This window comes from Protopterus annectens, chromosome 7.part0, assembly GCF_019279795.1.
Source record: "Protopterus annectens isolate FY-2018-M chromosome 7.part0, PAN1.0, whole genome shotgun sequence".
NCBI lineage: Eukaryota > Metazoa > Chordata > Ceratodontiformes > Protopteridae > Protopterus > Protopterus annectens.
In genome coordinates this window covers 993121003-993137571 of record NC_056739.1, presented here as the reverse complement: position 1 = coordinate 993137571, position 16569 = coordinate 993121003, and positions in this window count along the sequence as shown.

Sequence of the window (16569 nt, the reverse complement as noted above, 5' to 3'; positions counted from 1 at the left end):
GGTGACAGGTGCAAGCTGTCCATAGGGAAGCTACGTGGCATGTCGAGCATGTCACCCCAGGCTGACAGACACTGTATCCCCTGTGAATTACACCAATATGTTAGCCAACTGGTAAATGTGATCAGTTTGTTGGTATACTGTGACATTATGCTTGGTGAGTGTAATATGCTAGACAAGGTTAGGGTCATACTGGCCTGGGCTACATGATCAGAGAGTTCCTCTATGTATCATGTCATGTGGTCCAGGGAGGGACATCTGAGGGTGTATGCACCGGCATGGACAATGATGGAGCCAGTCCTGCACTTGATTTGGAGTGACCTGAGTGCATGTGTTATGTTGTGGATCCTGCCACCCGAGAGAAAACTCAAAGTGACTATTCCCTTGTTTGGCCTGGTGAGTGGGACGTCAGTGTGTCTGACAATAAGTGTCACCTATTACAAGTGTATTAGGTGTGTTGTTTAGCCAGAAGGACAGTGACTGTGTGGCACACTGACATTATGAACTATGTGATATGTGGGTATTGTAGTGGGGTCGCAGTTGTTTGTGTGTCTGCTTTGGAGGTCTCTGCTGCTTAGGCAGAGTTTATGTAGAGCCTCCGAGTATGTTTATGTGTGATAATGTGGTTTGATTGCTGCCACTATAGGTTTATGTGAGACTGATATGTGGTGTGTGTGGTTACCTTCACCACCTGATAGACTATGCCAGTCATGGGTCAAGAGAGTTCAGCCTCCTGTATGTCAATATTGTTGCATCTCTCACATATATCTGAGTTTGTTTGGAGGAGGAGAGCGTTGTCTGTGTACATGAGGCAGATGTGACATTGTGTCAAAACCACAATATTCACTAGCTGGACTGGAGAGTACACACAAAACCGACCCCTGGACATGCCAGGATATTATGATGACATACTCCGTAGCCTGATCGCAATGGATCAGTAGAGTGTTAAGTGTGTAAAAGAGTATAACAGGGATTAGTGCTCAGGTTTGTTGGTGTTTTGTGAAGAGTAGCTCAGAAGGATTCCAGACTGAATCATGACACCTCCTTCAGCTATGTCATAAATAGCAATGTACACTCATATATGTCCTGAGTCAGGGCCAACTGTACCTGACTGACAATGCCGACATCCTGTCAGACAGGCCCATATAGACATACCCACCTTCCACTGACCATAGTCCCAGTCATCATACCAGAGGATATCACATGTAGAATGGCTGAACAGCTCCCCCAAAGTCAAAAGCATGGCAGCAATTGGATTACATTGTTTCCCAATATGTGTCATGCATGAACTACAGAACAAACAGACCCTGCACCTGAACAGTCTGTTGAGCCTCACACTCTCCACAGGATCTCGAACCATTGAATATGTTACAGCAATATATGGCACTCCCCACAAGTGTAGGTGCACAACACACCATGGGAAGTATAGTCCAGTAAGCCTATGAAGTCTGATCTGCAAGGCCATAGAGTCCATCATGGTTGAAGTCATACACAGAGCTATTGGAAGCTGACAAAGACCAACCCTACCAACTGTGGTATGTTCATGTGCAGATCATGGTTCCCAAACATGCTAGACTGTTTGCAACGTAGACACCCAGGACATACATCACTGAACAGAGCTACACATGTCCCACATAGACTTTGAATAGCCCTTTATCAACACCCCTGACACATGTCATATCCACAAAACCAACAATCTGTGCATAAATATGTGTTGACGTATGAAGGAATGTCAATGTGTCCACAGATAGATCACACAAGGTAAGGATTATGGGGTCCTGTTCAAGCTGTTGACACCTGCCGACCCACATGGCTCATTCCTGGGATTGCATAAAACAAAGTGTACACACATTACCATGTCCAGTCTGATAATGTCAGCATCCTACAAATATAGCAGGAGAATAAAAACCACCCAGTAAAGCATGTAGTTAATGTGTATGTCTCTAGTATCATAACATACTTAGGTAGGGGTTTGATTACTGCAAACACTGACAGTGTGTGTTTGTGTGGGGGTATGTGTGTGAGTTCCTTTGAGAGGAGTGCCCTTTTTAGAGACTGAGAAAACAAATCAAAAGAGGTACATTCCTCTTTGGAAAGTCTGATGATGTCAGCATCCTACAAATATAGCAGGAGAATAGAAACCACCCAATAAAGCATATAGCGCACCGTGTTAATGTGTATGTCTCTAGTATCATAACATAGTTAAGTAGGGGTTTGAATCCTGCAAACACTGACAGTGTATGTGTGTGATTTCCTTTGAGAGGAGTGCCCTTTTTGGAGACTGGGAAAACAAACTAAAATATGTACATTCCTCTTTGGAAAGTCTGATGATGTCAGCATCCTACAAATATAGCAGGAGAAGAGCAACCACCCAACAAAGCATATAGCATGCCATGTTAATGCATATGTCTCTAGCATCATAACATAGTTAGGGTAGGGGTTGGAATCTTGCAATTGCTGAGTGTGTGTGGGACACAGTTGATCAATGCAGCGTGGATTTTGCTTTTACTATTGTATGACATATCATGATTAAAACAGTATGTGCATTGCACACATCAGGTATCTGCATCGCAAATAAATATGTGTACATGTGACCTCAATCAGTACATAGGTGTGAAGCCTGCATACTACATGAATACATTTGTTTCTTTTGACAGATTGTGCCACTGCTTCTCAGATCGTAGGTCACATATGTATGCATGTGACAAGGTCAGCCACTGTAGTGATCTGTGTCCAAGGTCATCTGTCCCACACACACACCCATGACAGTTACTATAGAGTACTGTGAGTGAGGGTACATGCCTGGGGTATATGTCAGACATGTTCATACACAACAATGACTGGCAATAATGGACAGTCATTATAGGTGTACAACAGCCCTGTGTATATGCATTCAGGCCACTAATGTCTTATGTGACACACCGAGGGACTCCACAGTATCTATGGATATGTGGATACCAAGGGACAGATGACATAACGCGTGGCTGTATGTATACATTGTTACCCAACATACATGTTGAGGGCTACCACCTATGTGGTACTGTCAGGATAGTATGTATAGTAAATGTGGATGACTATGCCATAGTTGGCTTACTGCTATACAGCATGTATTGGACAACAGGTATCTGACTGTATGATACCCTTGTGTAGGATATGCGCCCCATCCATGGAATGCATTGTAGGCCAATGCATGCATTTCCAGATGTGGATGGACATATCCCTAGTGTGTTTGCATGTACCTAAGAGGGCTATATGCCAAACAGGTGTGGTCCCAGGTACGGGTAGTGGTCAATACCACTGGTCACTGTTATAGTATAGTACCGGAAAGATCCAACTGTTACTCAGTTCCCTACAACTGTGTGTCATTTGTCAGGACATCATCTAATGATTGGTTATAGTCATGCTGTTGAGGTTGTGTATACTACCAGACTGAAAATCGTTGACAGGTATCAACAGTATCACCCACAGCATACTGTTAACCCATGTCATACACACATGTGTACCCATGTTAGTACATATCTGTAGCAGAATGCATACTGGCCATCGAAAGATACTATGAGATGTTAACAATGTGTACAACAGGGTATGTCACACGTCCCATATGTCCACTATTCACGTACATGCAGACAGTGCGCACCCACCATGTGCACAGATGTACACCTGCTAATCTGTAATGCACACACCACACACATACTGTTCACTCACTAACACATGCTGGTAACACTGTAAACTTCAACCAAGTGGCACATGGGTGGACAATACATACTTAGACCTAACACTGGTGTAAACAATGCTACATTCACAATCAGAGCTGTGATGCATAATGCCTGCTCAGATATACCTACAAGGATATCATTACACTTCCCTGTTGACAACTTGCTAATATTGCTACACTGCTATAATGTCACCCTGTGCATCAGAACCATGTTAGCCTGTTCCTGCATCAATGTTACAGATGACAGGAGGTGGCACAGGTGTCATCATATGCACAGGGTGTGTTGTTGGTTTGCCAGAGCCTGACATTGACCCATCCAATCAACATGTCTGTGTGTGTGTGTGTGTGTGTGTGTGTGTGTGTGTGTGTGTGTGTGTGTGTGTGTGTGTGTGTGTGTGTGTGTGAGGGACAACAGTACAGCATGGGCCAATATTGATGTAATGTGTGTGTGTATGTGTGAGCCCTACTTGTTTGGTTAATGTGTGTGTGTCTGCATGCACACAGCTCCACCATGTGGCTGCCATATATGGGAGGTTGTGGGACAGCCACAGACTGTACCTGCTAGGCTGTACAGATCACTGTCTCTGGGCACGGACACGGTACCTGTGCCTGGCAGGGGTGCTACAGGCAGTATTGGGTACCAACCCTGACTGGGTACTATCATCAGAGGCAGAGGTATGATGACTGGACCCATGTCCTTGCTGGGACTGGCCAGAGCCATGTGCACGTGGTCTACTAGGACGGTCAATAGACAGGCCAGCCCCAGCATTACTGGGGCTGGTACTGCCACTACGGGAGTGGCTGTGATCTGTGTGCCGTCCGCGTCAACTGCCAGCTGTTGCTGTTGCTGGCATGTGTCCGTGTCAATGTCTCACCCATCCTGCACGGTCCTGGCTCATGGAAGACACATTGTGGAGGGCGTCTATTGTCTCCCCCCAACGTCTATCAATGACCTCGGTGAAATTCCGGATGCCACCGGCAAGGTCACGGATGCTGTCATTGATAGCAGTGTAATGGGCCCTCTGTGCCCTTAGTTTCTGTCTGGTGTACCGTTCCATACGTGCCTGTGCCTGCATTACAGCCCGGAACATACTGGAGGTTGTAATACCTCTGGGGGCACATCTGCCAGGGGCAGTACGACCAGTGGTGCTCTCCTGAGAACCCCTGGACATCCGCCCATGTGATACCGTTCCAGGAATCTGGCTATGGCTGCTGTGAGGGGATGCAAGTGCCATGGGTACCACACTCTCCTGGTCAATGCCAACTGTATGCTGTCCCTCAGCTAAGGCCATTGATGATGAGGAATGTATCGGCAGTATGAGTCTGCACATAGATGGGGTTGAATGCTGTGTACTGTCGATTGGTGGACCAACGACAGACCTCGTCAAACCTTCCTGTGCCAAAATACATGTCTCATCATCTCCACTATTAGTGGCAGTGACTTCAGGTTCCCTGTTGCTTTCAGCCACCCCAAACTCAGCACCTGTGACAGGAAGACAGGAAACACACTTTACAATCTGTACATGATGTTAGCACACATGCACACATGCACACATGAACACATGCACACATGAACACATGCACACATGCACACATGCACATATGCACACATGCACACAAATACACTCCTCAATACAGCACATACACACACACACACACACACACACACACACACACACACACACACACACACACACACACACCAGCAATCCAACACATACTCAATAATGGGTGAAGGTAGGTGCCAGTATCACAAGGCAAACAGTCACCTCACACGTGTCAGCATGCAGAATATGTGTTACTCAAGACCATGTAGTGCAAGTGTAGACGGCCCTATTTAATGACATTATACATGGCTTTGATGCATGTGTGTAGTTGTTCAGTGATTGGCTACACCCTGGAACACAATGTGTACATGGACACAACATTGCTGTGCATGTATTATCAGCTCTACAATGTCCTGTGCACCATCACTCACAGGTATACATACAATGGCTGCATGTGTTATCTGTGTGACACATAGATTGCCATGTGTGATTACAGTGTCTGTGTCCATAGCAGATAATAGTGGGCACAGGTGTAGCACATGCATGCTATGTACACACACAGGATGAGTGGTGCATGTAGACATGCTAACACAGGATACATGGGAGTATGTACTTTCTTTCTGAATTAGACATTTAACTGCCATACAAATGTGGTTAGTGCACTGTATTCCTGTGGCACATGCAGTGTTTGTGAACTGCTATACTGTAATTATTATGTTACTCACCTCTGAACAGTTTGTGGTTTGTTTGTGTTGACATTAGCACAGGCTGCTCAACATAACTGGACATATTTCAGTACTGAGTATGCCTACCTACACTCTGGTTTTTGCCTGAATACACAGGTGTGTTGTACCTTTGGTTAGGGGTGCAGAACTGCAAAGAGCATTTTTTATTATCATATGAGGTTTATCTTGCTGAACATAAAGGATTGTTGTGTAGCTGTTAGTCTATCAAGGCAAGTAGTCTGTCTGCGTAGCTCCCACCTGTGGACATATCCAGATGGTAGCTAGCGGTTAGCCTATTATACTTTGTCTGTGCACCGTACCAGTCTTTTCAGAACTGGCACATTGGCATTGTCACAGTTGGTTGCTAGCAGTACATGGCTACATTCTGTGATATTTCTGTGTTGTACTCCTACATAAGGGCATGCTTGTGGAACTCCTTCCAAAGCTATTTGCAGAGTGTGTAACAGCAGTAATGCTGATATGCCTGTGTGTTTCTGCCTCTGCCAGGCCTCAAATACTCTCAGGTATGTATTTGAACGGCCTCAGTGAAAGGTACATATACGTTAGATACACCTGCAATATATTACAGACATATTGCAGTTGAGACTTTCTTGGGAATCAGAGCATATGTATACCTACACCTTTTCTGACGTGCAAGCAGTGTCTACTCTCACCTACTGAGATTATTCATTACGTGTGATTCCACACTTGTCTGCCTAAAGTTAGTACTTTCCAGAGTGATTCAGTGGGGCACAGCTAACATTTGTTTACAAATCAGGGACATCCCTGTAAAGCAGTCACAGTTGGGGTGTCTGGCCTCTGCCCTAATCAACTTTGCCAGTATTTATCCTGGTCTGATACTGTGTGGTGTTTGTAAGGTGCTACTGTAACATTATTCCCTGCTTGGATGGCTGGTTCTCTTTTCACAGTTATGTCATGCAATTCCACAACAACTGCTGGTAAAGACCCACAGAACAGGATTTGTGTTATACCATTCCTAATTTCCATTTACATTCCCTCATTGTAATGCATGATATATTTATGCCAGCACCACGTTATTTGTATATCTGCTGTGGCTTAGTGGTAATTTATGCAGTCTACTGTGTCAATGGACCGGGGTTTGAGAATGGCAGAGTTCTTTTCTTTTTTTTTTTTGCTGCTGAGCAGAGCAAGGGCCCTTCCATAGAGTGACTAAGGCACTTTTAAGCAGTTGTAAGCAGGTTTGTGCGGGTCTGCGCGACGCTTAGTGATGCTTAGCTAAGTGCACACATGTGCACACTCGCTTAAACCTGCTTACTACTGCTTAAAAGTGCTTACTCCTGCTAACCCCCGGGCTAATTTCTTTTAAAGAAAAGAAAATGGGGAGATAGGGAAGTGGTGAAAAAGGGGGCACAAAGAGGAACAGACAGTAGGTAAACAAGCTCGGGATGTGCAGGACAGTTGTAGGGAAGGCCCATAGCTGCCCATTTCTTTACCAGCAACAGATGTGCATATGCAATCAATTTGGAGTGAAATTTGAAACCTTCCACCCCTGGGAGAGGGGTGAGGACAACAAAATATGTTGTATTGCCAATTATAATTATCACTTTACATGTGTGTGAAATGGGAAGCTATGTATGGGGCGTAATTTATTTGTGGGTAAAGATTGCCATTTTTTTTTTTCAGGTGAGAGTGGAAAGTGAAGTAGAGGAAGTAGGTATGTTTGGGGAGGTAGGTTGGGGAGGTAAACAGACAAGACAGACAAGACGCATACAGGGGCGGTGTATGACACATGGGGTGGGTGAACACAAATGACAGGGACGGATGTTTGGAAATCGCAAGCCCATGAGCCCACAGATGGTAACAGTGGAACTGAGATCCCCACCCATGGGCAGTCACCACTGCACCTTCACAGCCCCGAGGGTGGCTGTGTTGGGGGCTGCGTAGGTTGGGCAGGCTCACCCATGAGAAGCCACTCTCGCCTTGAGCTGGCGTAGGGGATCAGCGACTGAACACTGGATCTCCCTACGCACCACAGCCCAGACCCTTTGAAGGGTAATAGGTGGCCCTTCTCTGCCCACGCTTGCACGGGGGACGAGCCCCATCCCCTGCAGTGCTTCCACTTGAAGGTGGCACAGGACCAACGGAGGTGGGGAGCCCGGGCTGGGTACCAGACCTGCTGGTGCCAGGTGCACTCGCCAGCTGAGGAGGGACAGGTGGGTCCGCTGGGACCAGCCTTCCCATACGTTCTGTAATTAGGTGTGTTTAATTACAACATAAACAACAGTATTCCAGATTAGTTGTAACAGCATGCAGTAATACTCCCATTAACCCAACACACCAAGGTTCCAACAGTTGAACAGCAAGCGTAACACATGCATATATTGAACGACAGTGGATATTCCAACAGCATGCAGGGATGTTTGGTCGCAACAGGCCACCATGATTGTGGGGTTTGAACAGAGCACATGCATCAACGTGAATGCAAATATTTATAGAACAATAGGACATATGTCGCAACAAATATTTAAGATTACACATACCCATTGAGGTGTGGAATTGCATGGTTTATGCACATACAGTAGGGTGTAGAAAAATCCTCAATTAACATCTTATAATTACTTTTAGTCTACACCACATTCCTAGTGACTGCAAGTGTATATCCCCTACATGTATTATTACACTTGCCACCATGCATTAGGTTGTGTAATGGGTTTGGCTTGTTCAATATCTGCCTGACCTGTATCTGACAAGATGCAGATGTTACAGCTACATATTCCTTGATTGCATTTATATTTCTTTATCTACATATCTGGATGTCTTCACATGACATTTTCACTTCTATTTGTACAGAACCCTGCATTTCTTGACACACACTCACATTTCTGGGGAACAAATTAACATGCTACTTATGTGCCAAATTTACTTATGCATGCCAGCCAGTAACTGACTGTTGAGGATTGTATATATGCTTCACAGCTACTAGCACTTCCATCACCCACTTTATATGGGACTGCACAACTGTGGGTTTCCAGCACTTTTTAAAACAGTACTATTTGTATAATGCAAGGGTACAACAACATTTCAAACTAAGTGACACAGACACACTCCGGGTTTTAGACCTTTATTAATGACATTACATACTTTTCCACAGGCTCACTCCTTTATTTGTTTTAACGGTGCATATGGAAGACATATTCAAGACATATTATACCTTTATTAATAGGTTAGAACACTCTTTTTCAGGCTCACTCACTTATTTTATATGACAGTACCTGCAGAGATATTATTCCGGACATATGTTACCTTTCTTAATGGGTTACTACACTCTTTTCTGGCTCTCTGACTTTTTTATCTGACAGTACATGCAGAGGACTTATTCAGGCCATTTATGGCTGTATTATTGGACTACAACACTTTATTTCATGCTCTCTCCCCTAGTTTATATAACAATACATGCAGAATAATCACTAACCTGCCTGGTGGCGCAGCCTTAGCAGCCTATCTGCATAGGCTTGCTGATTCGCAGCATGGTCACCTGCAGCTGTAAAGTACATTAAGGGATATTGAGACATACCTATCCATTATACAGAATCAATTATCAATTCCTACATACTGCATTCCATGGCTACCTACTCCATTGTGGGGCATCCTGCATCCCACGGGCCTCATCTATCCATTGGATCATGTGGTCCTGCTTCCGTCTCTTCAGGTCTGCATGGTGGTGACGGACCTGCTCACCAGTCTGAGGAATGCCTGTGACACTGGTGAGGCCATAAGCTAACCGGTTCAAAGCCTCTGCCTTGTACTCCGTCCCTTGGAACTGGCCCTGCAGGAGTCTTGACTCATGATGGTGGACAAGGAGCCAAACCATGTATTTCGACTCCTCGATGCCCCAACGTTGCACTTGGAAGCATGTACCCTCTCCAGCACCAGCCATTCTAACTGCAGATGTGAGCTACAATCAGTTATGGCGAGTATTCCTGCATATGGGGCTTAAATATGCCGCATTTCTCGCACTTTTTTGTGATTGGCCATTTTTGAAAATTCTCGGCTGACTGCAGACCTGCTTAGTAATGGTTAATCTACCATTACTAAGTATATGTATGATAACAATCGCTGTTTCTCCTAAGTTGTCATGGCTTAGTGGTTCTGTGCTTTGATTATGATGCACAGAGTCCTGGGTTCGAACCTTGTTATTCATTTTATTTTCATACTGTCCAGACAGGCTAGGGGGTGTGGCTGCGTTTAAGCAACTTTGGTCTACATTGCTCCACGTTGCCTACAGTGCCCTGGTTGGCATGGCACACACGTCCGCGCAAACACAATGCACTGTTTAAAGTGCTATTTCGCTATTGGCACCTCTATTGCACTGGGTAAAGAGCTCTTAAACTTTGGGCAGCTCTATTGCACTGGTTAAAGCGCTATTAAACTATGGGCAACTCTATTGTGCTGGGTAAAGCGCTGCTTAACTGCAAGCAATTATGTATCAGGATCCTTTAAAAATGTTATATTTTGTTCACTGATACATTGGCCATTTCACTGCTTTTTACTGATATTTTAATCATATGTGTCAGGTATTATTCCATGTACTGATTTAAAACATAAATAAGAAGGGGATGATGGGACTCGAACCGTGAATGCCTCTTTTTTGTGTGAACGCTCTACCATTATGCTATTTCTACTTAATGTGATTTGCATAAACATTCTTTCTTCTGCTCTTCCATGCCGGAATTGCTAACTACAGCTAAGCAATGGGCACACCCACGCACACACGCGCAAATACGGGCAGCTATTTTGGGAATTTAAAAAAAAATAAAATTAATTTTTTACTTTTCATAACTGTGATGGGGGTTTACAATGTCAGGGAGTGTGGTGTTGGGTGCAAGGACATTTGAGCGGACTCACTCTTGTGTACTTTCATTTTCCTTTTAAAAACCTTGCAGGGGCATGGCCGTTTAGACTGCTTGGCAGTTGGACACACCCCCTGCTTTCCTATCCGGTCCGTGTAAGACTTACGGTTGAGTCAGCATGCCCTCATGAATATTCATGGTACGCTGACATCATACCGTTCAACTGCAGCCTCCGAGTAAGACTTATTAAGTCTTACACGGAGGATTTGTGAATCCAGGGGATACTTGTTATTCAATATGGATACTCTGAAAACAATAACCTTGGTTTAAAATAATATGCAATGATTCAATTGTTTTAAAACCTAATCAAACTTAAGAGTATGAAGCATATGACAGTTTAGATGCAAGACCATGAAAAGGGAACTGTGCAGTATGATTATATGACCAGAGATACATTAGTTGTTGGATCAAAATAATGACACTACATGAAGTATTTTTAATTTCTTACTTTAATTAATATACAAATTGTCATTTTATTGTCTATTCGTTATACCCTGCACCTGCTTATGGGAGCTATTCTGTTTAATGGTTCTTTCTGGATTACCAGCTAATCAGTACACAGAGGACACAGGATGATCTTTAGTTCTCATTACCTGTAAGATTTAAATTAATTTCTACTTTTTAAGGCTGGAACAGAAACAGACGCAAAGGAGCAATACAGCAATGAAATGCAGCTGCTACAGTTATTCTCATTTATGAAAGAAACATTCTGAGGTACAGAACAGAATGTACCCACATGTATCACCTCACAGTAAAAGTTGAATTCCTAACATCTTTCTTCAGGAACAGAAGAGTTCTAATTATTAGCAGCACTCCTCCTTCATTCTGCCTGAGATTTAACTTTATGAAATTGGTGGTTACAAATACCAGAATGAAGGAGGCGAGCTGCTATTTATCAGAATGAAGGCAGAGTGCTGCTGAAGAATAGCAGAATGAAGGCAGAGTCCTGCTGATAAATATCAAAATGAAGGAGGAGTGCTGCTGACAAATATCAGAATGAAGGAGGGGGTGCTGCTAAATATCAGAATGAAGGAGGGTGGCTGCTGACAAATATCAGAATGAAGGAGTGCTGCTGACAAATATCAGAATGAAGGAGGAGTGCTGCTGGAAAGTATCAGAATGAAGGAGGAGTGCTGTGAAATATCAGAATGAAGGAGGAGTACTGCTGACAAATATTAGAATGAAGGAGGAGTGCTGCTGACAAATATCGGAATGAAGGAGGAGTACAGCTGGAAAATACCAGAATAAAGGAGTGCTGCTGACGAATATCAAAATAAAGGAGTGGTCCTGCTGACGAATATCAGAATGAAGTAGGAGTGCTGCTGACGAATATCAGAATGAAGGCAGAGTGCTGCTGACAAATATCAGAATGCCGGAGGGGTGCTGCTGCTGACGAATATCAGAATGAAAGAGGAGTGTCGCTGATGAATATCAGAATGAAGGAGGAGTGCTGCTGACAAATATCAGAATGAAAAAGGGGTGCTGCTGCTGACGAATATCAGAATGAAAGAGGAGTGCTGCTGACAAATACAAATATCAGAATGAAGGAGGGGTGCTGCTGATGAATATCGGAATGAAGGAGGGGTGCTGCTGGAAAATGTCAGAATGAAGGAGGAGTGCTGCTGATGAATATCGGAATGAAGGAGGGGTGCTGCTGGAAAATGTCAGAATGAAGGAGGAGTGCTGCTGATGAATATAAGAATGAAGGAGGAGTGCTGCTGACGAATATCAGAAAGAAGAAGAAGTGCTGCGAAATATTAGAATGAAGGAGGAGTGCTGTGAAATATCAGAATGAAGGAGGAGTGCTGCTGACAAATATCAGAATGAAGGAGGGGTGCTGCTGACAAATATCAGAATGAAGGAGGGGTGCTGCTGGCAAATATCAGAATGAAGGAGGGGTGCTGCTGCCTAATATCAGAATGAAGGAGGAGTGCTGCTGACGAATATCAAAATGAAGGCGGAGTGCTGCTGACAAATATCAGAATGCAGAAGGGGTGCTGCTGCTGACGAATATCAGAATGAAAGAGGAGTGTTACTGACGAATATCAGAATGAAGGAGGAGTGCTGCTAAATATCAGAATGAAGGAGAAGTCCTGCTAACAAATATCAGATTGAAGGTGGAGTGCTGCTGACAAATATCAAAATGAAAGAGGAGTTCTACTGACGAATATTAGAATGAAGGAGGAGTGCTGCTGATGAATATCAGAATGAAGGAGGAGTGCTGTGAAATATCAGAATGAAGGAGGAGTGCTGCTGATGAATATCGGAATGAAGGAGGGGTGCTGCTGGAAAATATCAGAATGAAGGAGGGGTGCTAATGAATATCAGAATGAAGGAGGAGTGCTGCTGACGAATATCAGAATGAAGGAGGGGTGCTGCTGACAAATATCAGAAAGAAGAATAAGTGCTGCGAAATATCAGAATGAAGGTGGAGTGCTGCTGATAATTAGAATGAAAAAAAGTGCTGCTGACACCTATCAGTCAGCAGGCCAGTTCAAAATTCTGAAGAATATGGTTCAAGGAGATTTTCTGATGTCTGTTTAAAACCTGTAGTACTAAAAGACAGATTTTCTAAAAAATGCATTTGAAGGTAAGGATTATATACTTTGTGCCTGGTGATATTCATCCAAATTAGCTGAACTATAAATTACAGCTTAATGTGACCTCAGCAAGTTTTAGTTACAATTTTAGTCTTAAAAACTAAATCTAAGACTGAGTTTACTTTAAGAAATGCCGTTCTAGCAACATCTTTCCAAATAAGCCTATGACATCAATATTAGCAAAATTCAAAATAAGTGGTATTATGTCAGTTTGGGAGCAAATGTAAATATTCTTGTATTTTCCTTTGTGGGTCCCTCTTATTTCAGATTGCACTTTATAATGGAATTTAAGAATGTTTTGGGGGTTGGCGGTTTGCATAATGGTTAAGGTACAGATTTGAATATTACATTTTGTGACTGTCTATTAGTGGCTAGGCATGTAATAGTCTGCAGACTGATTACTTAGTATTTAGGCATGAACAATATTCTTATTTGTTTATTTTAAAAAAAATGTATATATACTTATTCAATATGGATACTCTGAAAACAATAACCTTGGTTTAAAATAATATGCAATGATTCCATCATTTTTAAAACCTAATGAAACTTAAGTGTTTGAAGCATATGACAGTTTAGATGCAAGACCATGAAAATGGAACTGTGTAGTATGATTATATAACCAGAAATATGGGTTGTTGGTTCAAAATAATGACACTACATGAAGTATTTTTAATTTCTTACTTTAATTAATATACAAATTGTCATTTTATTGTCTATTCTTTATACCCTGCACCTGCTCATGGGAGCTATTCTGTTTAATGGTTCTTTCTGGAGTACCAGCTAATCAGTACACAGAGGACACAGAATGATCTTTAGTTCTCATTACCTGTAAGATTTAAATTAATTTCTAGTTTTTAAAGCTGGAACAGAAACAGACACAAAGGAACAATACAGCAATGAAATGCAGCTGCTACAGTTATTATCATTTATGAAAGAAACATTCTGAGGTACAAAACAGAATGTGCCCACACCAAAAGTTGAATTCCTAACATCTTTCCTCAGAAACAGAAGGGTTCTAATTGTTAGCAGCACTCCTCCTTCATTCTGCCTGAGATTTTACTTAATGAAATTGTTAGTTATTGTATAAGTTGAGACTGTCTTTTCAGAAAGTAGCAGAAAAGTAATTTTTAGGGTGTTTTGGCATAAAAGTTCCAATGCATATAGTAAAACAGTATTGTAGATTCTCTCATTGCTTAAAATGTTGTAAATTATAAAAATATGCTATCAGATATTAATTTCAACAGCAAAAGTGAGTAAGATTAAACACAGGTTTTGCTTCTTAAGCAATATTTGATTTGGTATATAGCTGCTGCAGTACCTTTCTCCTTCCAGTTGAGAGCTCAGTATCAGATGCTCAAGGCTATGAACACTGAACAGCACGTCATTAGCTCTATCAACCAAAGGAGATTTCACAATAAATATAATTTCCCATTGTTGGCTTTTTGTGTCAGTATGTCATGCCTGATAATTTACTGTAACGAGAAAAAAAGTCACATACTTTGTTTTTATTTTACCTTTAGTAAAAATGTTTCAGAATAAATAAAAACCAACATATGTTTTTCAGATTGTTCTCAGTATTCACAAAAAGTGTATTACTTTCAGTCCAAGCAGTCATTCTGGATAATTTGCTTTAACTGCTTTGCACTTGTCAGTTTTCTGGCCCTTAACAAAGTTCTAATCTAAATGCTGGCAAAACAAGATGTGTAGTACCAGACCTGTGGCAATAACTTTCTTGTTGGGCCTTCTGTTTGTACACATTGCATTGATAAGCCAAAATAATTTCTTCAAAGTTAAGAAGACTGCAAATATATTATTGTCTGGATCATATGTGCAGTATTCTGGCTAAAAGAAGTTGAACATTTATGCTTCCATATGCACATTTTACAGAACATTCCAGAGTGTTTTTTTTTTTGGAATATCTAACCTTGTACATAAACATAAATATAGAAATCATTCTGTTCCTTCAAATTGTGTGTATTACGTATTAATCACTGTTAAGTATGGTGTCCATATACAGGCAATCGATTACTAGCCTTGTTTGTGGATAATTAGTTCTTTCAGCAAGATTTCACAAGTCAGGGAGGTTTGTACAAATCCAGTCCAGTGTACCGTGACATCAAAATATTGCGCTTACTGAGGAGAGGGCAACCAAAAACTGTACTGCTTCATAACAAGGTCTTGGGTATCACCTTTCTAGTGCATGGAGGTCTGTGATTATGTTCCAGCATCAGTTAAAAGGCATTGTGTTTCAGGCCTACTCTAACATGAGGCCCAATCTTGTTTCTGCCTTCTGTCTACAATATTATAGCCATGCAAAATGTATTTAGGAACCAACTGCTTCCCTTAGACATGAAATACATAAGACATCCCATGTTGTCTGTTTGACAGAGCTTCCCAACTGCTTTATAAGCTTTCAAAGTCAGCAGAACAATTTTATTTATTTATTGTCTTGTTTTATTTTTCTGTAACTAGTAATACATGCAAATAAAGCCCCATGCACTGCTAAGAGTAATGATCAGATCTCTGACCACAACTTAATATTATGTGTTCGCTCCTGAGGTAAATTTCTTGTCATCCATGCCTTACATATTATGTCCAATGTAGGTCTTTTACTTCTAGAATTATCTGGAGGATTGGTCCCTAGCTCTGTCCACTGCTGCTGCTCAATCCATATGCAGCCAAGCCTTCCATCTACTCTGGGATGGTGACACTGGTGTACTTCAGATTATTTCTGTCAGCAAATACCACTACAGGATGTAATCTCCTAGAATCCTTCAAATGTTCCTGTAGTTCTACCAAACAATCTTAATAAAGTCCAAGTTTACAACTTGAGCCCATTGCTGTAGAAATGGATTAATCTACTGCACATTAACTGACTAGATTGCTGAAGTGAATATATGACTTTATGGATCTATTCTAGGTGATCCACAAGAGCTGCTTTCCACTACAGAAATCCTGCTAAACTGTAGGCAGTTTTTTCCTACTTCAACCACAACCTGTTTGAGTTACAAACAGATGTGTTTGAACATTTAGAGTTTTTACCTTCCAAACCTTTGCCACCTCAGATTATCTGAAGTCATGATTATAGGTTTG